Source organism: Anomaloglossus baeobatrachus, chromosome 1, assembly GCF_048569485.1.
Source record: "Anomaloglossus baeobatrachus isolate aAnoBae1 chromosome 1, aAnoBae1.hap1, whole genome shotgun sequence".
Taxonomy (NCBI): domain Eukaryota; kingdom Metazoa; phylum Chordata; class Amphibia; order Anura; family Aromobatidae; genus Anomaloglossus; species Anomaloglossus baeobatrachus.
The window spans coordinates 38480069-38503400 of NC_134353.1; positions in this window are offsets into that span (position 1 = coordinate 38480069).

Sequence of the window (23332 nt, forward strand, 5' to 3'; positions counted from 1 at the left end):
GGGAGCGTGACAGATTCATGTACCGATTCATATGGTTCTGTGGCTTGGTGGCTATGATGCCTGACAGGAGTTTCCATGTTGTTGTAAGGCAGGTTATTGGGCGATAGGTGGATGGAATTGTTCCTTTACAAGGGTCCTTCATGATCAGCACTTCCTTGTGTTAGCCAAGCCGGGTGGTGGCCTGCTTCTAGCAGTTGGTTCATCTGTTTTGCCAGCCGTTCATGTACGGCTGTCAATTTCTTTAGCCAGTAGGTGTGGATCATGTCTGGACCAGGTGCTCTCCAGCTCTTCATGTTCTTGATGCGCTCTTGGATGTCTACTTCTGTGATGGTGACTGGTTCTTATTCTGGGTGGTTATTGTGTTTTATTCTCAGATCTTGCAGCCACTTTGCACCGGTGTTGTGTGTTTTTTCCTACTCCCATATGTCCCTCCAGTATTGTTCAGTCTCTGCTATTGGTGGAGTTGCTGTCACTGTGCTGTTATTCTGCAGCTGAGAATACACCTTGGATGGTTCTTTGGAGTACAGGGCATTTATCCTCTTGGCCTCAGCTTCTCTAGTGTATCTCCCTAGTCTTGCAGCCAGTGATGTAAGCCTTTGTTTTGCAGTCTCTAGGGCTTCAGATGGAGTCAGGTCTTTGTACTTGTTCAGCCCGGTCTTATTCTTCATCTTTACACCCTTCTGTGCTTCAGTTAGTTGGCTGACTTCTCTTCGTGTCACCTTGATTTTTGCCTCCAGTCTTCTTTTCCATGGTGGGCACGTGCTTCTGTTGTTCTTGTTGGTATAGCCAAGCATTTCCAGGATTACTGAGGCTGTGGCATAGATCAGTTTATTAGTTTGTGCTATGGTGGTGGTAGGTATTGATGCAAGTGCTCTATTGGCATCTTCTAGCATACTTTCTGGTGGTATTTCTCTTCTGAGCCTTGGCAATCGGTCTCTGGGGTTCATGGCATTTAGTTTCTCTATGATTTTCTGTTTCAGATCAGCTGTTCTACCCTATAGTTGCAGGATTGGATCAGGATTTTCAGGGGGTTGCACATCTTGTTCTTCCAGGTCTTCCTGTGGTGTGGATATGCAGTGCAGTTGATCTATCTCAAGTAGTGATAATAGCTTTCTCTTTATGATATTGAAGCATTGGGTGACTAGTTGTTTCTCAGTCAAGGGACATTCAGGTCTTGTATCCATCCATAGTTTCCTCATACGCTTTATGTATCCCCTCTCATTTGGTCTGCTGTTGTAGTAGCATTTTATCAGATCCAGGTTCTCTTGCCTTGTCTATTTATGGTTTGTTCCAGTAGCCCATTTATCATCAGGTTGTCCTGGTTCCTCAACATCTGACGCGGACCTTGTTATCCGGGCGACGTCCGAGCCGGCATGACTCTCTTTGTTCGTGACACTCTCATGTTTATTGAGGTAGGCATTATATAGTGTTAGGGGTCTGGCCTAAGGGCTCCTACTGGTATACTGGCGGATGTGCACTTTAACCACTACGCTACAACAGCCACTATATATATATATATATATATATATATATATATATGGTGTGTGTGTGTGTGTGTGTGTGTGTGTGTGAAGTTAAGTAACATATAAACTTTTCTAGGAGTTTTAGAATTTTATCAATTTAACTTTTTTTTTTTGTTTTAATTTAGTTAACCCTTAACGACCACGGGCCATACTGGTACGTCCTAAACCACCAAGGGGTAATCACCTGCGGCTGCTGCAGGCAGCCGGTGGTGATCCCCACACATAATAGCTGATTTGAATGGGTGGATCCGCGATTCACCCGCACCTGTTAACCCCTTATATCTCGCTGTCAAAATGTGACAGCGCAATTTAAATCCCCGCATTGGTAAACATACAGTTACCCTCGGTCATCAGAAGTCATGTGATTACGTGGAGCCAATGGCTCCTGTAGCTATCATGACTCACTTCCTGTAACAGGCGGTAGAGGAGCCTCTGCTACATGAAATGAACATTTCTGGTGATCTCAGCTGTGTAGTTGTGATTAACAGAAATGAATGAGCAATCAGACTGTTCATCCTTACAGTCCACTAGGGGGACTAGTAAAATAAAAAAATTTAAAAAAAAGCTTTTAAAAATTAAAAAAATACTAAAAGTTTAAATCACCCCACCTTTCGCCCCATTGAAAATTAAAGGGTTAAAAAAAGTAAAAAATATACACACATTTGGTATTGCCACATTCAGAAATGCTCGATCTATCAAAATATAAAATCAATTAACTTGATCGGTAAATGGTGCAGTGGCAAAAAAATTCCAAACGCCAAAATTATGTTTTTGGTCTCCGCAAATTTTACGCAAAATGTAATAATGGGCGATCATAACGTAGCATCGGCGCAAAAATGGTATCATTAAAAACGTCAGCTTCAGAAGCAAAAAGTAAGGCATCATTGAGCCATTGATTTCCAGGTCATGGAAAATGCCGCAAAAAGTGCGCCAGTTTTTAACAAACTTCTGTATTTTTTTTAACATCTTAAATAAAATAAAACCTATTCATGTTTAGTATCTATGCACTCATACCGACCTGAGGCATCACACCGACACATCAGTTTGACCATATAGTGAGCACAGTGAATGAAATAATCTCCAAAAACTATCATGTAATCTTTTGGGGTTTTTTTTTTTGCAATTTTTCCGCACTTAGATTTTTTTTGCCTTTTTCCAGTACACTATATGGTAAAACTTATGGTTTTATTTAAAAGTACAACTTGTCCAGCAAATAACAAGCCCTCATATGGGAAGATTGCCAAAAAAATAAAAAGTTATGGTTCTCGTAAGAAGAGCCAAATAAACCAGAAATACTGAAAATTGATTGGGGGTTAAGGGGTTATCTTTCAATTGTCATAATTCTGGAAAGGTTGTGTATGATTCTTTTTGTTCTGCCCTTTTTAAATGCCCTGGGAATAAATACAAATAAACTTTTACATTTTAAATAGTTAAGTTTGGGAAAATGCAAGACCTTACTATAGATTTTAATGTCACAAACTCTTATTTTGTACCTTCACTATCTTTTTTTCCTGCCTTGTTACCGTATATCCCAAGAGGAGCAACGTAACTTAACCAGTTTTTTAAAACCAAAAAAACATGATATCAAAATGCTCTGTTGGGAGACTATATGGTCACCCAGTGGTTGTAATGTGAACTGCAGCCTGTTGTGAGATTTCTAGCATGTCGCAATCAAAAATTGAATATGTATTTCGAGAAGTTGGAACTTTTAAGAAAATTTGCAGAAAGGGTAAATAAGGACACATCTCTACCAACTTTTCTCTACTGTAGAAGACATTTTAGCATGATCAGCCACACCACATGTCTTGCATGTCAGTACGCCACTAAACTAGAAATGCCCACCTATGGAGGGATTGGCAAGATAACCAAAGGAATGTGGAAAGCAAATCAGTGGGTGACCAACAGAAACAGTGTTTCGTGTCCTGGTTAGTTCAAGATGTGATTAAAAAGCTAATCTAATATATAAAGCTGAGTGTGTGTATGTGTGTGTGTGTGTATGTGTGTGTCCGCTAAAGGAATCTGCACCGTTGCATGTACAATCACGAAATTTTGCAGACACCTCATGTGACCCAGGGAACGTCATAGACTATGTTTTGACAGAAAAATGTAACCCCACGCTTTACAGTTACTCTCCTAAAAACCCGCCTCCATTAAAGTGAGTGGAGACTGGAACTACAGGTTATTAATAGGAGCTGTGATTGGTTGCTATAGGAACAAAGAATATTCTTAGTATAAGAAGCTTATGTGTGAAATAATAACATGTCTGTGGGGAGACGGATAGAGACAGTGAGACAGAGAGAGACAGAGACAGACAGAGAGATAGGGAGAGACAGATGGTAAGAAAGACAGAGACAGATGGGGAAAGAGACAGACGAGGAAAGAGACAGACGGGGAAAGAGACAGACGGGGAAAGACATAGACCTGGAAAAGGACAGATTGTGAAAGAGACAGACAGAGACAGACGAGGAAAGAGACAGACGGGGAAAGAGACAGACGGGGAAAGAGATAGACCTGGAAAAGGACAGATTGTGAAAGAGACAGACAGAGACAGGCAGACAGGGACAGAGACAGGCAGACAGGGAAAAAGGCAGACAGAGAGAATGACAAAGACAGATGGGGAAAGAGACAGACCTTGATAGCGACAGACCTGGAAAGAGACAGAAAAATAGAGACAGACAAACAAAGACACAGACAGAGACAGGCAGACAGGGACAGAGACAGACAGTAAAATACACAGGCAAAGATATGGAGAAAGACAGACAGGGAAAGAGAGAGAAAAAGAGACAGACCTAGGAAAGAGACAGACCTGGAAAGAGACAGATGGGGAAAGAAAAAGAGAGAGACAGACAAAGAAAGAGACAGACAAAGACAGGCAGACAGGGAAAGAGACAGACCTTAAAAGCGACAGACCTGGAAACAGACAGATGGGGAAAGAGACAGACAGGGAAGGAGAGAGACGGGGAAAGAGACAGACAGGTAAAGAGACAGATGGGGAAAGAGACAGACGGGAAAGAGACAGACGGGGAAAGAGACAGACAGTGAAAGAGACAGACAGTGAAAGAGACAGATGGGGAAAGAGACAGACGGGGAAAGAGACAGATGGGGAAAGAGAGAGATGGGGAAAGAGACAGACGGGGAAAGAGACAGACCTGGAGAGAGACAGACAGTGAAAGAGACAGACGGGGAAAGAGACAGACAGGGAAAGAGACAGACCTGGAAAGAGACAGACGGGGAAAGAGACAGACGGGGAAAGAGACAGACCTGGAAAGAGACAGACCTAGAAAAGGACAGACGGGGAAAGAGACAGACAGAGACAGGCAGACAGGGACAGAGACAGGCAGACAAGGACAGAGACAGGCAGACAGGGAAAGAGACAGACAGACAGACAGACAAAGACAGATGGGGAAAGAGACAGACCTGGATAGCTAAAGACGGGGAAAGAGACAGAAAAATAGAGACAGACAAACAAAGAGACAGACAGAGAAAGGCAGACAGGTACAGAGACAGTCAGTAAAAGACACAGGCAAAGAGATGGAGAAAGACAGACAGTTAAAGAGACAGGAAAAGAGACAAACCTGAGAAAGAGACAGACCTGGAAAGAGACAGATGGGGAAAGAGACAGACGGGAAAAGAGACAGACCTGGAAAGAGACAGACCTGGAAAAGGACAGACGGGGAAAGAGACAGACAGAGACAGGCAGACAGGGACAGAGACAGGCAGACAAGGACAGAGACAGGCAGACAGGGAAAGAGACAGACAGACAGACAAAGACAGATGGGGAAAGAGACAGACCTGGATAGCGAAAGACGGGGAAAGAGACAGAAAAATAGAGACAGACAAACAAAGAGACAGACAGAGAAAGGCAGACAGGTACAGAGACAGGCAGTAAAAGACACAGGCAAAGAGATGGAGAAAGACAGACAGGGAAAGAGACAGGAAAAGAGACAAACCTGGGAAAGAGACAGACCTGGAAAGAGACAGATGGGGAAAGAAACAGAGAGAGACAGACAAAAAAAGAGACAGACAAAGACAGGCAGACAGGGAAAGAGACAGACCTTAAAAGAGACAGACCTGGAAACAAACAGACGGGGAAAGAGACAGACTGGGAAAGAGACAGACTGGGAAAGAGACAGACAGGGAAAGAGACAGACGGGGAAAGAGACAGACTGAGAAAGAGACAGACGGGGAAAGAGACAGACCTGCTAAGAGACAAACCTGGAAAGAGACAGACGGGGAAAGAGACAGATGGGGAAAGAGACAGATGGGGAAAGAGACAGACGGGGAAAGAGACAGAGGGGGAAAGAGATATACCTTGAAAGAGACAGAACTGGAAAGAGACAGACCTGGAAGGAGACAGACTTGGAAGGAGACAGATGGGGAAAGAGACTGACAGGGAAAGAGACAGACGGGTAAGAGAAAGACCTGGAAGGAGACAGACCTGAAAGGAGACAGACCTGGAAAGAGACAGACCTGGAAAGAGACAGACGGGGAAAGAGACAGACTGAGAAAGAGACAGACAGGGAAAGAGAGAGACGGGGTAAGAGAGAGACGGGGAAAGAGAGACGGGGAAAGAGAGAGACGGGGAAAGAGACAGACGGGTAAAGAGACAGACCAGGAAAGAGACAGACAGTGAAAGAGATAGACGGGGAAAGAGACAGACCTGGAAAGAGACAGACCTGGAAAGAGACAGATGGGGAAAGAGACAGATGGGGAAAGAGACAGACGGGGAAAGAGACAGACGGGGAAAGAGACAGAACTGGAAAGAGACAGAGACCTGGAAGGTGACAAATCTGGAAGGAGACGGATGGGGAAAGAGACTGACAGGGAAAGAGACAGACGGGAAAGAGAAAGACCTGGAAGGAGACAGACCTGAAAGGAGACAGACCTGGAAAGAGACAGATGGAGAAAGAGACAGATGGGGAAAGAGAAAGACAGACAGACACAGTCATAGAGACAGACACAGAGATAGAGAGAGACAGACACAGAGATAGAGAGACAGACACAGAGATAGAGACACAGATAGACTGATACAAAGACAGACAGAGAGATAGAAAAAGACAGACAGAGACATAGACACAGACAGAAAAGGAAATGGACAGAGAGACAGACAGACAATGACAGACAGACAGAGACTGGGAGAGAGACAGAGAGACAGTTACTATCCCGGGCAACGCCGGGTACTACAGCTAGTTATCATATAATCCTGTTCTGGATCCTCATCCTCACAGTCTGTCAATCATTGATTAGGACCAGCTACTGGACTCATGAATACCTACAGTAGAGATTTTAACAAACAAAATGCAAGTTTTTCTAAACTTTTTTGCACAATAATGTCTATCAATCTGATCAGCTCCATCTACTCTATAACATCCTACCTGAAGATCAATACTATTTTGAACGGGATAGGTTCCCTTTAACAATGTCCATCTCTAGCAACATAGACAAGAAACTGGTTACAAGAAGTGGGGGTGAGGTGGGTGGAGTCTTTTTCAAGAAGGTGGGCTTTCAGTTCAAGGCAGGCAAGTTATTGGAAACTTGCAGCAGGATTGCATGCTGGGAAGTGAGGGACAGGAATTTCCTACATATATGGTGCTGGCAGTGTACTGATAGCTGTGTAGACACAATGGTCTTGTCTGCTAGTTTGGCTTTCTTTAGAAAGACCGCACAGACCCGGACCCATCCCACTGAACACCCATAGGCAGAAAACTACTCAGACACCTCAGGGTGACAGTACCACACTCCAGTAAGACTTTATTGTCTTCCCAAGAGACAACAGTATATAGTACATTGCCAGCAAGGACACGAGATGGTGCAAGTGACAGAGTCTCACCGTTCTGCTGACTCCCCAGGTATTAGAACCTCCACAACTTTTGGGCATTCAGGCCACTACCCCAGCCAGCAGCAACCTAACATATTACGGGCCCCCACTGAGCGGAGATAGCAGCAAGCTTTGGAAGCTGACAGAGTAAACTGATGTGAAAAAGGGTAACAATGCTTTGAACTTTTGACTTTCAGTCTCCATATCTCACCATCCTCTACAGCTTTGAATGTGAGACTTCCATCGTTTTATAGACAATCATCTTGGCTATCTCATACATATATGTGACTTGCAGCTATTTAGCATATGATTAGTTATGCAGATTATTGTCATGTCACTGCATTGTTACTGTTTTGCTCCTGGTGGTGGAAAAATGTGTTTCTTCCTGTATACTACAAATTACAACCTGTTCTCACATTCACTAATAGCTCAGTGTTTTTAAGTTGAATCCCATGCAAAACATTAGTAGCAGAATTGAGGAGCCACCATGAAGAAAACTTCTCAAGAAAAGAGAAAAATGTAATTTATCCAGCTCATTAATAAAGGTCTCTCAGTGAAGAAATTTGTCAAACTGCCGCATGTGAGGCCATGATAGTTGGAAGAATATGAAACGAAGTCCGTCCATCCATTCGAAAGCCAAGAGGTGACGTCCAGGTAAAATATCCCAGTCAATAAGTTGTCTCAACACAAGGTCTATCAGTTTCAGTTTTGGTGCTACAAACTCTACAGTTGAGGCGGCTCAAATGCTTCTTATAAGTGAATTCATAGATATACCTGCAAGCACCATGTGATTCACATTACACAAGTCTGGAATGGTGGCTTGAAAAAGGGAAAGAAGCCTCAACTTTAATATCTTCATGAGAAACATCGGCTTGCATTTGCAAAAAAGTACAATAAGTGTACAGTAGAAAATTGGAAACGGGCGATTTGGGGAGATGAGATGAAAGTCAATAGATGGCTTTCATGGGTGCAAATAGGTCTTGAAAAAATACGTGAAAAGGGGGTAGATTGAGAAATTGAAGGAAATGTAAAGTTTGGTGGAGGAAGCCTGATGATATGGGGGTGTTTCACAGCCAAAGATGTTGGATGTTTGACCAGGATCGATGGTGGTCACAATGCTGAGCTATATGTGAGTATGCTACAAGATAAGATACTTCATACACTCAAATACTATGGGAATGAAAAGGATGACATAGTGTTCCAGCAGGACAATGTTGAAATTGGGCAATAAATGGTTCAAAGACAATGAAGTAGAGTGACTAAATTGTCCCCCACAGTCCCCAGACTTCCACCCAATCTAACATTTGAGAATAGAGATGAGGAAAAAGCTGTAGACATACAGAAGTGAGTCAACCAGTATACACCAACACTTGCAGTTGCAAGTCAAATATATGTAAGTGATAGCCAAGATAATTGTCTATAAAATGTAGGTACACTCAAAGCTGTAGTGTATAGTGAGATATGAAGCCTGAAAGTCAAAAATTCAAAATATTGTTACCCTCTTGATCTTCAATTTGTGCGGTCATGTGACCTGATAGTCCCAACTTGGGTTCTTCAAACAAATTTGTGGTCTTAGTGTTGAGTATTGGAGCCGTTTAATAATCAACCACCTGGAACCATGGTCCCTAGGCTGATGTTCTGTAGAATGACCGGTGATAGGAGCTGCCACTTTTTATATCTCTCAGCTCTCATTTTAGGGCATTGTGTCCCACAGGATTGAGGGAAGATATGTGGCACCCCAGTGTCTGGGAGCCACAGTAATGTTGCCCCCCCCCCTCAGGGGGTGATGCTATGAGTGGAAGCAAGGGGGGGTCGCCCATGCGAGGTACACCAACAGCCAACACTTTCCTAACTCCATGCCAGATGGGGGAGCTCAATACATGGTTTAAGGAGAGCTTCCCTGTACACTCTGGCCTGGGGGAGGAGTTATAACACACAAGCTCACATAGAAAGTGAAACCAACATAACGAGTTAGGAGAGCAGTAAAGACGGTCGCTGAGGAGGCTGTGAGATATAGCCCTCTCAGGAACAAGCGAGAGAGCAGGACACTGGGGTCCTAGGCTGCGTGGGTGCTAACATCCTATCAGTGAAGCCCGGAGGGCAGGGAATTGCATGTCTCCTGGCCCAAAGAAAGCCCAAAGGTAAAGCAGCACAATAGAGCCCAGGGCCGTGGCTACACAGGCGGTACCCATCAGCGGCTTGCGATGCCCGCCATAAGGGAAAAGACAAACAACAACAACTGAGAAGAGGGTCACTGTGTGGCTCCAAGCCACAGAGACACACACACTTAAGGCAACAAGGAAGGCCTTCAACCCACCCGGCAATGTGAATGCCCTCATTGTTTCCAGGCTGACCAGACCCCCATCATCTTCTGGACCAGACTCCTGGGCCTGTAATAACAACTGCCAAGTAAAGGTAAAGGAAACTACCCTGTGTTGTCCAGTTATTACCGGCATCCATAGTCCTGCGGCCCAACATTAAATCACCAAGACTACTACTCCCAACATCCTCCATGGGGCTTGAGCTCTGCCTGTGGACAGCTGTACCATCCACCCCAGAGACGACCTCCCGCAACGGCGGCTAATACTTGGCCGCACACCACAGCTGGCATCATGAATACAAACTCCACACCCCATCGTTGCTATTATTGACACCGCCGGGGTCACGAAACCGAACCTGGCCACTGTGACATCCCAAACCTACATCGGCTCGGTGACGAGTAACCCCCTTGAGACCCCATGGGTGCGTCAATTAATCATAGCTGTTCCCTCAATGTTCACTAGTTCAATAGTACTCCAGATGACACAGACTAGTGCAGTGCAGGGGGCTGATGCAAGACATTTCATATGTTAGCATACAACAAGGGCACTCGACTGAAACATTGGCCCAAGTCCCTTGACTCCCCATAAAGATACAATACTTTTAGCATAATTAAGAATAGTTTACCCCACACAAATGGCCAGATATTCTTTATTGATGCTGAGTTGTCATTATCCATATTAGGTTTAGCTTGATGGGGGAATCAAGAACAGGTAAACGTTTTCATCTTTTTTGTAAGTGTTCAGGAAACATAGTGTTTAAACAAAATTTTCTACAAATGTCTAATTTGTTTGTACGGAATGTAAACATTGATGTCTTAAGGCCGCTTTACATGCAGTCACATGGCTATTGATGTCGCTAGCGATAGCACCTGCCCCTGTCGTGCGTGCGTCACGGGCAAATTGCTGCCCGTGGCGAACAATATCGCTAGTATGCGTCACACGCACACACCTTCCTAACGACGTTGCTGTGGCCGCTGAACAAACTCTTTATTAAGGGGGAGGTTCGTTCGCCGTTTGAGCGGCGTCACACAGCGGGCCACCAATAGAAGCAGAGGGGCGGAGAGCAGCCACATTAACATCACTCCCACCTCGTTGCCGGAGGACGCAGGAACGCTGTGGTTCGTCGTTCCCGGGGTGTCACACGTAGCGATGTGTGCTGCCTCAGCAACGACGAACAACCTGCGTCCTAAAAGATCAACGATTTTTTGGAAAGGAACGACGTGTCAACAATCAACAAGTTGTGGCATTTTCCAGATCGTTAGCAATCGCTCGTATGTGTCACACGCAACAACGTCGCTAACGATGCCGGATGTGCGTCACGAATTCCGTGAACCCAGCGATATCTCGTTAGCAATGTTGTTGCGTGTAACGGGGCCTTTAGTCTTAGGATAGGTCATTAATAGGGATGATCGAATACCTCAAATATTTGGCTTCACGAATATTTGCCGAATAGGTCGCCGCCATTCGACTATTCGCGAATATTCGATGCGCAATGTAAGTCTATGGGAAACCCGAATAACAACTATTTGGAACTATTCATGCTTCCCATAGACTTACATTGAGCATCGAATATTCGCATAGCGGCGACCTATTCATCCTGATATTCGCAAAGCCGAATATTTGAGGTATTAGATCATCCCTAGTTATTAACATCTGATTGGTAGTGCATGGCAAATCCACCAATCAGCTGTTCCTGGTGCCTCCAAAACTAGCCGGAACTACTCAGTTGTAGAGCTGCACCGCTACATCCCGGCACTGCACATCTGTCAGCTAACGATTGCCGCTCTACAGTTGATGGAGCCGTGCAACTTTGCAACTGATTAGTTCAGACCGGCGGCTGCACCAGGACTAGTTGATCGGCAGGGGTGCAGGGTGGAGTAATAACTATCATAAGGATGGGTCATTAGGGTTAAAGTCCTGGACCACCTCTTTAATGAAACAAATGTGAGTAGTAGTATAACTCAGAATTCGGTCCCAAGGTCCAAAATGAGCCTCATACTTTAGAGAAGTTACCATAAAATATGGCGGCCAATAAATCTTTATTGTGTCTTTATATGTAAATAAAAGCTAAACTGAAATTCAAAGTAATAAAACCACCATAAAGTGCTCAGAAGCCTCTTTTTTTTTGACTGCTGGAGCTTCCATTTTATTACACCATCAATATACATTAGAAACTCGGAGCCACAGCTCAAGATCTTCATGCACAATTGTATACTGAATGGGAATGCTTAATCCCTGCAAACTCCGTGTAATTCATTACATTAGTATTTGTGGTTTATTGCTGTAGAAGCTTCTTCTTTTAAATGGATGCTAAACTTTAAAGAGTAACTGAACTTTTACTTTTTTTAATAATTTTGTCCAGCATGGAAGAGTTTCAGAATGTGCTGGATAAAATGATTAAAAAATTAAAGCTTAGTTGCTGTTTAAATGTAAGGGGTACTTTGCACGCTGCGACATCGCTACTGCGATATCGTCGGGGTCAAATCGAAAGTGACGCACATCCGGCGCCGGTAATGACGTTGCAAGGTGTAAAGCCTAGATGCGCCGATAAACTATTGCAAAAGCGTCGAAAATCGGTGATCTGTGTAGCGTCGGTCATTTTCATAATGTCGCACCAATAGGAGATACGATGTTGTTCCTCGTTTCTGCGGCAGCACACATCGCTGTGTGTGAAGCCGCAGGAGCGAGGAACATCTCCTTACCTACCTCCACCGCCAATGCGGAAGGAAGGAGGTGGGTGGGATGTTTACGTCCCACTCATCTCCGCCCCTCCGCTTCTATTGGCTGCCTGCCGTGTGACGTCGCTGTGACGCCACATGACCCGCCCCCTTAGGAAGGAGGCGGGTCGCCGGCCAGAGCGACTTCGCAGGGCAGGTAAGTCCGTGAGAAGCTGCTGTAGCGATAATGTTCGCTACGGCAGCTATCACAAGATATCACATGTGCGACGGGGGTGGGTACTAGCCGATGCTAGCGATGTCGCAGCGTGCAAAGTATCCCTAAGTTATCGTGTAGCAACAGCTAGCTTCATCAAGCATGGTTTGTGTGTTGCATTAACTAGCATTAAAGAGGATGTCTAAAGGAAACAAAGCCCATATTTATGCCCTATCACGGAATAGAGACAAAAGTTCCCCTCTCCTTCATAACAAGACACCAGTCTGTCATGTGTCTTGGAGAGGCTCAGGACTAGCTTTTTCATTACTTTAAATCTGGCTTTTCCTTCAGGCACTTGAAGGATTACCTGTCAGATGTTAATCACTTCCAGCTTGCCTGGTTATAAGCCCTCTGCTTCCTGGAGAGTGTGCTGGTTATTCTAGTCAGTTTGGAGCTAGCCCAGGAGAAGAGAGGACGGGCTTTTTTCTGTCTGCTGTGGTTTATTGATAGTAGTCTGTTTTTGTCATTACCTCCTTTCCCTTGTTACCCCTACCCATACACCTTTGGTTGCTCCCAGATAGGTTTTAGGTGTGCCTGAGTTTTAATTTACCCCTTTCTATTATTCTTTGTTTGTTGGGTTTTTAGGATCTCAATCCCGGTTAGTCCCCTCGGTGGTTTGTGTGGTTGGGGACTTTGTCATCAGCACCAGAACAGGAGTCCAGGGCAGGTTGGAGGCCCAGACCTTCCTACCCTCAAGGTACCTCCGAGTGTGAGGGTGAGTTCAGGGACCCCAGTATTAGCATCTGCATAGGTTCCCCTGTGTTCCCTGGCCATCCATTACACATCCTCGTTACACAGTCTTAAAAACATTATATAGAAGATGGGTGATCTTGTAACAGAATTTGCATTAGAGCCCAAATTAAGTTGGTATTTCAGTAAAAAAAAAGATCACTTACCACATGATAAATTTTGGAGGACCAACCACTAGGACCCCCACTGATTGCTTAAATGGAATACTTTTATACCATGTTTTAACGGTGTAGTGGATGAACATGTGAACTGCGGCTTTCTTCATTGACACAAAAGTTCCCCCTTTCTAGCAATCGGTGAGGGTATAAGCATTGATCAATGATAGCTTCTTTTTTTTTAGGAATACCCCTTTAAGTCTCTGATTATCCATATTTAATAAGTTAATCCATCAATAGAGGCTCCAATATGAAAAATAAAACTAAAAAAAAAAATATAATATTTTTTTTAAATTCTCTTCCATTCCCCACCGTTTAAGCCATATTGAAACCTCGGTTTAGAGATGGTGGCTCCTTTAACATTGTATCAACAGATTTGTCTCTACAATACTCATTTGCTTTGGTATTATGACCTGTAAACAATAAAAGCATACTTTTTTTAGTGCTTTAAAAGGGTTGTCCAAAAATGTAATAAAATGGCCGTGGTCACATAATTCAAACAGCATTTGTCCTGCTCATATGTTAGGATGACAAAACACTTCTCCTGAGACCTGTGTCTCAACTGACAGAGAAGCTGCCTCATAAGCACACATGCCGGAGAAGAGCTTTGAAAGGAGAAAAATTAATAAATCTCCATGGATGACGAAGCACACAGGCGCCGGTAGTGACATCGCAACGTGTAACTCCTAGGTGCGACGATAAACGATCGCAAGAGCGTCAAAAATTGGTGATCTGTGTAGCGTCGTTCATTTCCATAATGTCGGGTCGACCGCAGGTACGATGTAGTTTGTCGTTCCTGCAGCTCCACACATCGCTGTGTGTAAACCCGCAGGAACGACAAACATCTCCTTACCTGAGTTCCGACGGCAATGCGGAAGGGAGAATGTGGGCGGGATGTTATATCCAGCTCATCTCCGCCCCTCCGCTTCTATTGGCCGGCCGATTAGTGATGTTGCTATGACGCCGAACGCACCTCCCCCTTGAAGGAGGGATCGTTCGGCGGTCACAACGACGTCGCCGACCAGGTATGTGCGTGTGAAGCTGCCGTAGCGATCATGTTCGCTACGTCAGCAATCACCACATACCGCATTTGCGACGGGGGCGGGTGCAATCGTGCTGGACATCGCTAGCAATTGCTAGCGATGTCCCAACGTGTAAAGCCCGCCTAAAGCAAAATGTACGCTTGATGTCTTGGAGTCATATTTAACACAGAGCTTTCTTTTATTCCCTTTGTCCATCAATAACTCCTTCGTGTCACCGGCATCTAACACAAATCTCCAGAATCCGACCTTTACTCACCTTTCAAACTACAAAAACTCCTTTTCATTCTAGACAGGACTACCGCAATGCTCTACTCATCAGTCTCTGTCTTACCAAACTTTCTTCTCTCCAATCTACCCTGAATACGGCAGCCCGGATTATATTTTTGTCAAGCCTCCATGTTGAGGCTTCTACCTTGTGCCAGTCACTACACTGGTAATCCATTCACTACAGAATACAATATAAACTTATCTCTCTCACCCACAAAGTCAAGAAGAAGTGGAAAATCTGGACACTCCAGAAGCCTTCTGGAAAGCAACATTCATTGAATTTATCTCTGTGTGGTCCAATGTCCATAACCATATTATGGATGTATGAAGGACATAGCCTTCAAAAAGGACCAACAGGGACACTATAAAGTCTTAGAATATTGTAAACCAAAGAAACTAAGTTTTAAGGTCAAAGAATACAAAGGTTTAATTAAACATCCACATTAAAAACAGGTCCAAAATAGGACTGAAACAGAAGAGGACAATGCATAAGTATACGTGGTGGGTATAGGCACTATAATCACAAGTTGAGCCACATGTAGTGGCAGAAGTTACTAGACCTGAAACCCCTGCAATGTTTAGTAATCCTACAATGGGGAAAGTAAACCAGCAAGTATAAATCATCTTAGGGATTCAGATCAAATCAATTGCAGTACATACCAGGAAAGTCCTCAGTGCTATAAAGTGCAAAAGTATTTCTTTTGAAAGAAGACCCCGATGTGCGTTTCGCATATGGAATCACTGCTTAATCATGGGTAGTTGGAATGGACCAGGAGTGTACCAGACGATCTTCCAAGAAGCCCAGGGTCTATCCAAAAAGTAGATCCCCAAATATTTTGAAGAAGGCAGCCCCATATAATAGTGATTTTGTATACAAATTCTTGGTATGAGACTCAACTCTCCTGGGAAGTCTAGAAAATGTCTGGAAAAAGCAAAGAGCTCCAGGAAGAAGTGGAAAATCTTGACACTCCAGAAACCTTCTGGAAAGCAATGCTCCCTGAATTTATCTCTGTATGGACCAACATCCATACCCGTATTTTGGATGTATAACGGACCAGTAGAAGGTGTATAGCCTTCAAAAAGCACCAACAGTAACACTAAAAAGTCTTAGAAGGTACCTGGTCTTCAAAAAGTAGGATATTTAAGTTTAACATTTATTCATTGTTTCATAACATAAGAAAACATGAACTCATTTCAATGCTCACAAAATAGTATACAGACGTTATGTAAATCACTAACTAACTAAACATTTCATTCCTATACTTGTGTAGAGAGACAATTCTAATTGATGAGCATGGAAAAATCAAGGCAAAATTAAGATAGTCAAGCATAGTGGGACACAAGGTCCCTACAATTCAACAATGGTATGCAGAACAAATACAGGTAAGGTATGTTAAAAAGTAGACAGAAGAAGTAAATAAAGAAAGGAGGGAAGGAAAGAAAGAGAGGGTAAGAGACCTATGGTGTCTCACTTTACCCCACTTCCAAGAGGTCTCGTATCACTGCATGATGGTCTCTTACGTTAGGAAGCCCTGGTCCACCAAAGGCTGAAATTGTTGTAACTATCTAAATTAGAGCCACGGCTACCAATATCAAAGCATGCTGACTCTGAGCCCGTCTTATCATGAGACGCCCTCAACTTCTCCAGGTGTCTCAGAGTGTCCATTACCTCCACCCAGTCCTCCCTTCTCAGTGTATGCGCAGATCTCCATCTATTAGGTTTGATCTGCTGCATTGAGATCATGAAGTATGAGAGCAGGTAAGGTTCCTCCGGGCTTTGGGGATGGGTCCTGAAAACATGATGCCAGTTCCTCTCCCACTTGATGGAGGTGGTTGTATAGAGAGAAAACATCATCCCATAGCACCCTAAATCCCGAGCAGGTCCACCGGACATGGAGCATTGAGCCTACAGACATTTGGCATCGTCAACAAGTGTATGGTTCCTCCGCAAATATCTTATGCAGCTTAGCAGGTGTTATGTACTATCTAGACAATACCTTGAAGAAAGTGAGATATTTATACGAGATGCCAATAATATTGTAGCCTTTTTTTAGTCCCAATAACCTATTAGATCTTATAGCTCATGCGTCCGATATGTGGCAGGTCGGTCTCAAGAATAATTGTCGTAATGGGCTCAATTATTGTAGTCTCATACTGATCACATAGTGATTTTTTTTTGTCTAATGTTAGTTTTGTCCTCCCGCCAAATCATTTCCATTCTGAGAAGGAAGGAACAAAACACAGGGAATTTTTATTTAATATAGTATTTGCAGAGAAAAACAGAAGCCAGGATCGAACACGCAGAGTAAAACAGTGCAAACATTGTCTATGATTTGAGGCAAAGAAGATAATGACTAAGTGCAGCATATTTTATTAACCGGCATTGTGAGATATTTGTGAATAGAACGGTACAGTACAAGCTCAGCCAACTCCTGGGTTTCGATTGACAATGTAATTGTTCAGGCATTTTCCTCCCCACCTACCAGACAGTATGGGTTCTGGTTTGAAACATCCCAGGAACAAAGGAAACCAAAGGAAATCTAGGTGAATTTTAGAAGACAAGTGTTATCTCAATTATAGAGGAGTAAGTGCGGAATAAAAGCGAAGCACAAAAACCTACGATGCACTCAACAGAACAAAATACTCTACAGGCTTCTGAACATGAAAACAACAATCTGAAGATCCGGAGAATGCATCGAGGACTCACTCTCTGTATTCCTGCTCGTTTGCCCTGCAGGTGAGTTATTGTTTGTAATAATAGAGGAATAGTAAAATGTTCTTTTATTCTTCGTGATATTGTTATAAGTCGGACTTAGTAAGGAGCTCGACAGCTTCCAATCATCATTAGGTCATAGTTAATTGGGAGATGATTGTCTTCTCCTTCTTTTGGAACTTATTAGTCATAAATTTTTCATTAATAGCAACAATACCTATTGGTATAGCACTAATCAATCGGGTTTAGAAATCTCAGTATATTCATTAAAATTTAACCTTTAATAAATGCAATTAAAAATCGGTTAATGTCCCTCCAAATAAACATTAAAGAATGTACGTCTGGAACACCATGGTGTGAACAGAGTGCAAGACTCAAAAATATACAACTAAACAATAGGATAAAGAATTCACACCAGTCAGAACTGCTATGGGAATACTAGACTGAAAAATACAATGGACTATCTGAAAAAAGTGAAAAACATGAAAATGGCTGAGAACCCTGCCCCACCCATAGCCATGTGTTTTGTTTCACATATATTATTATTATTATTATTAATTATTATTATAGCACCATTTATTCCATGGCGCTTTACAAGTGAGAAAGGGTATACGTACAACAATCATTAACAGTATAAGACAGACTGGTATAGGAGGAGAGAGGACCCTGCCCGCGAGGGCTCACAGTCTACAGGGAATGGGTGATGGTACAATAGGTGAGGACAGAGCTGGTTGCGCAGTGGTCTACTGGACAGAGGGCTATTGTAGGTGGTTCTTTGCTTCCCATACAGAACAAGTTTTTTAACTGCAGGTGAATTTACACATAAGTTAGGGACCCCAAAAATAGAGATTACCTTGGCGTTTGGTTTTGGGGCTCCTTTGCATTGATCAATACAATGGCTAAACATCTCTCATTCCAATTATTCATAGCAGTTATGCAAATACTATTTTCATGTTTTTCACTTTTTTCAGATAGTTCATTGTATTTTTCAGTCTAGTATTCCCATAGCAGTTCTGCTTTTCATTATTCCCCTATACATCGTGACTAGTGTACAACTCTTTATCCTATTGTTTACCTCAAAATAAACAAGTATCGATAAGCTGCTGAGGCTCAACCTATCGGCAATCGGGTACAGGTCAAAAAACATGAACCCTGATTATTAGTGTCCCATGACGAAGTAGAGGATGAGTTAAGGCCCCGTTACACGCAACGACATATCTAACAATATGTCATCGGGGTCATGGAATTCGTGACGCACATCCGGCATCGTTAGCGACGTTGTTGCATGTAACAGCTAGGAGTGAGTGTTAACGATCAAAAATACTCACCTAATCGTTGATTGTTGACATGTCGTTCATTTTCAAAATCTCGTTGGTCGTTGTGGACCCAGGTTTTTCGTCGTTCCTGAGGCACCACACATCGCTACGTGTGACACCCGGGGAACGACGAACAACAGCGCTCCTGCATCCTACGACAACATGGTGGGCGTGTCAATAATGCAGCTGCTCTCCGCCCCTCGCTTCTATTGGTCGCAGCTGTGTGGCGTAGCTGTGATGGTGCAAGAACCTCCCCCTTAACAAAGAGGTTGTTCGCCGGCCATAGCGACATCGCTAGGAAGGTAAGTGTGACGGGTGTTAGCGATATTATGGGCCTCAGGCAGCGATTTGCCTGTGACGCACAAACGACAGGGGCGGGAACGCTCGCTAGCGATATCGTAGTGTGTAAAGCCCTTTTTACTCAAAACAGCCACAAGTGGTGTTCATACAAAAAACACAATAAACGAACAGAACAAAATGAAAACAAGAAATATGTGTTCCCTTCAGAGACCGGACAGTGGTCCTAGCTACAAAAAAACAAAGGAAGAAAAAACACAATAAACGTAAATAAATAAATAGATAGATCTCACAGTGACAGTGGTCATCAATATGAGACTAATGTTAGGTAAAGATAATGGAATAATCTCACCAAATTCCTCTGAGTCAGGGTGTACAGAATTTCCATCAGAGCCAGACCTTAACAGTATGGTTATATGGTAGCTGGGACAGAGGACCTCATCGATATAGAAAATGATGTCCCCTGAAGAGTCTTGTGAGATGAAACACGTCGGGACACAGATAGGGTCATCATAGGGGTCCAGATAGCTGTGGACCATCCTTGTTAGAACGGGAGTCTTAGGGTAACAGTTGCATTTTGTTTTCCTTAATGAGATGATAGGGTCAGCAATGTCTCTGGAGGACTCTGAACCCTGGGTCTGATGGAAATTCTGTGCAACCTGAGATTATTCCATTATCTTTACCTAACATTATTCTCTTATGGATGACCACTGTCGCTGTGAGATCTATTTATTTAGGTTTATTGTGTTTTTTCTTCCTTTGTTTTTTGTACCTAGGACCACTGTCTCTGAAGGGAACACATATTTCTTGTTTTTTGTTTGTTCTGTTAGTTTATAGTGTTTTTCGTATGAACACCACTAGTGGCTGTTTTGAGTAAAGGCCACTTCACACATAACGAAATCGCTAACGACATTGTTGGTACGTCACAGTTTCTGTGATGAAACAACTTCACCAGCGATCTCGTTATGTTTGACACGTACCAATGATCCGCCCACTGCTGTGAGATCGTTGGTCGTTGCTGAATGTCCTGGGCCATTTTTGGCTCGTTGGAGTCCTGCTGGGCAGAATGGATCTGTATGTTTGACACCTACCAACGATCTCGTTAACGACCTAGATGAGAACTTAAAGTGTGACACGTAGGCGTGTAGTTGTGTCACCTTTTCCGCGCCCCCTCTGCACCGATTGGCTGGCGCTGAGAACAGTACTGCATTTTGATTGGCTATCGCTTCAATTTGTTCCTTTTTGAGCCCTGCTTTGAGGATAGAACCTGCGACTACACCCGGATTCATTCGTACTTTGTTCTTGTTTGTAATTGTAATGATGTTTGTCATGATAATGAGATTGGTTAAAGGGATTCTGTCAGCGGGTTTTTGCTATGTAATCTGAAGACAGCATGCTGCAAGGGTTAACACAGAAAATTCAGGGATGCCTGTCTTGCCATGATCCAATCTGTTGTATATTTATTATGTCTGTTTAAGCAGCAGGCCTCATCATTGCTGCTTGAATTACAATGTCAGGCACGTCTCCTCCTGTGATTGGCACCTGAGTGCCAATGTTAAGCGTTTACAGAGAGCCTGGAGGGGGCGGGGGCAGCTCTCTCAGCTCTGCTGTATCGCTAAATCTAAAAGCTCTAATTGTGTCAGAACGGCTGCACCCAGTAATCTAAGTGATACCTCATTGGATTCAGGATCTCTTTGTGTACATCATGCTGCTCTCAAGTGATGTATGAAGAACCTGATGACAAATTCCCTTTAAAAGTCTTATGTATAGAACATGACATGTTAATCTAATATTAGGCTTTATGGCCCCTTTAGGAAAAAAATGCAAGATTTCTAATTTCTAAATTTCCCAATATCCTAAAAAGAGAGGTTGAAAATCCCTGATTTAAAAAATTTGTAAAAATAGAGGTTATCATTTTTTCTTGACATCTAAGTGCAGTGAATGCTGATCACTGTATAATAGGAATAATGCAATAGTAATCAATAACTCTTATTCATGCCCAGGCTCAATCCTCCATTCCTTCCTTATGGTCTTACTCTTAAGATTACCAATAAATAATGCCTTAAGTCAATTTCTTTGCCTATCTCCTCGCGTTTCTTTCATGTTCTCGCTTTGTTTCTTGACACTCGCTCCCATACTCCCAAGCACATATATTTAAAACATTTGTAAACAAGATGAATTAGTCTCGGATTCTCTATTCCAAGGAAATGTTAAAATAGACATAACTCCTACCGGGACCATAAAGAAATCTAAAAGGCATAAAACAAAAAAAAGCTTAAAAGCAACAGCAAAATCCAGAGGAATGGCGATGGGAGAAGCCCTGTCCGATCACATCACCAAAAATGTCACTTTAAAATCTAGGAGCATCTAACGTTTTATTATCTATTTCTTCCTGTTCAATAAATCGTTGTTTTTTTACCTTTTTTAATATGTATGAAGCTTTTTTTTTCCCCTTCGATGACTTGTCAAGCAAATTTCTTCCTAATGCTGTCATGAAATAATTAATAATGGATACATTCTAAAATGCCGTAAATCATCAGAACTTGAAATGAGAGAATCAATCAGAATTTTTCCTGTAATTTAAAAATAGAATTTGGAAACATTAGAATCCTATGTTATTTTGCTTCAGTCTAAATACAATAGCAGGGACTAAAACTTAACTTTTACTATTTCTTGATAAAATACAATAAAGTGCAAGTGCAAAAAACATGTAAAGTGCCAAAGACAATGGAATGATCTCACCCGATTTTTCTCCACAGGCAAGGATACCAAGCACATTGTACATGAAAATCGAGGATTGACCCCAGTGTTTCCAGCCCGCCCTCCTTTCCTGTGTGCTTGGTATCCTTGCCTGTGGAGAAAAATTGGGTGAGATCATTCCATTTTCTTTGGCAGCTTATATGTTTTTTGCACTTGCACTTTATTGTATTTTATCAAGAAATAGTAAAAGTTAATTTTTAGTCCCTGCTATTGTATTTACTCTACTTCTGGACCTTGGGCATTATTTCTCTGCTTGCAGAAATTGCTCTTATCCTGCTTCAGTCTAAACTAGCTAAATGGCAACCCAACTGTCATGATTCAGGCCGGCTTTTCCCTGCTGCTGGTTATACCCAGCTCTGGCCTGGTCATGTCAGGGGTTAAATTCCCTTGCCTCGTTCTGGATCCCAGGACGCTATATCTTGTCTCTCTACCTATGGGTTAGTGCCAGTGATAGTTCTGCCTTGCAACATGTATACTGGATCTGGTGAGTGTTCCCGATCTGTTCTGCCTCCCTGCTTCTGTGTCCTGATTTTGACCCTCCCCTGTTTCTCTGCCTGTCCTGGTCCCTGACTTCCCTCTCCTGTCTGTTGTCTGTTTCCCTCTGCATACCTGATCACCCGACTTCCGACTCAGTTCTGTTTTCTGACTTTGATATTTATCCTCCCTTTGCGACTTTGCGACAGTGACTTGACTTTCCTGGCTAGACCCTGACTGTTTGACTACTCTATTGCCCCCTGGTGGTTCGCCTGTTAACTGCCTGCTGAAGTTACTCTGCTGTACTTCAGCTGCCTTTCTGTTACAGTGTTTCTTTGACTCTCCTTCACTACTCTGCTGCCACCTAGTGGGGAATACGCTGTACTACGTCTTACTAGCCCTTTGTACAGCGTTATACCAACTATATCTAAGGGGTGAAAATAATATTATACTCATCTGTACAAGTATAGTTTTCTTTAAAAACTCCAGTTTAATCAGCTGAGGGTGGGATAGTGTCATGGTTCGCCTCCCTGTCCACATGGCTAGGGGGCGGAGCCTTCTCCCGGGCCTCACTTAAAAGCTGACATTTCCAGTGAACCAGCGCCGGCTATAAGCTTAGCGCTGCTTTACCTGTGAGTGCTGGTCCTTGTAAGTGTGATCCTGATCCGTTCCCTCTCTGTGCCCTATGCCTCTGTCTGTGTTCTGTCCCGTAGTCGTTCTGCCATTCCTCTGTCCCACCTCCTTCCTTTCCACAATAGCCTCAGTTGTTCCCCCCTCTTCTATCTACCCACTCGGTTGTTTTCTCTGGTACTGACCTCGGTCTGATCTCGACTCCTCCTCTGTTAGTTCCTCTGATCTTCCTGCTGCCCGTACTGTGTATGACCCGGACCCGTCTGACCATCCTCTACATGCCCCACAGCTTCAGCTGTCCGGCTGATGCTAGCAGACACTGCATCAGCACACA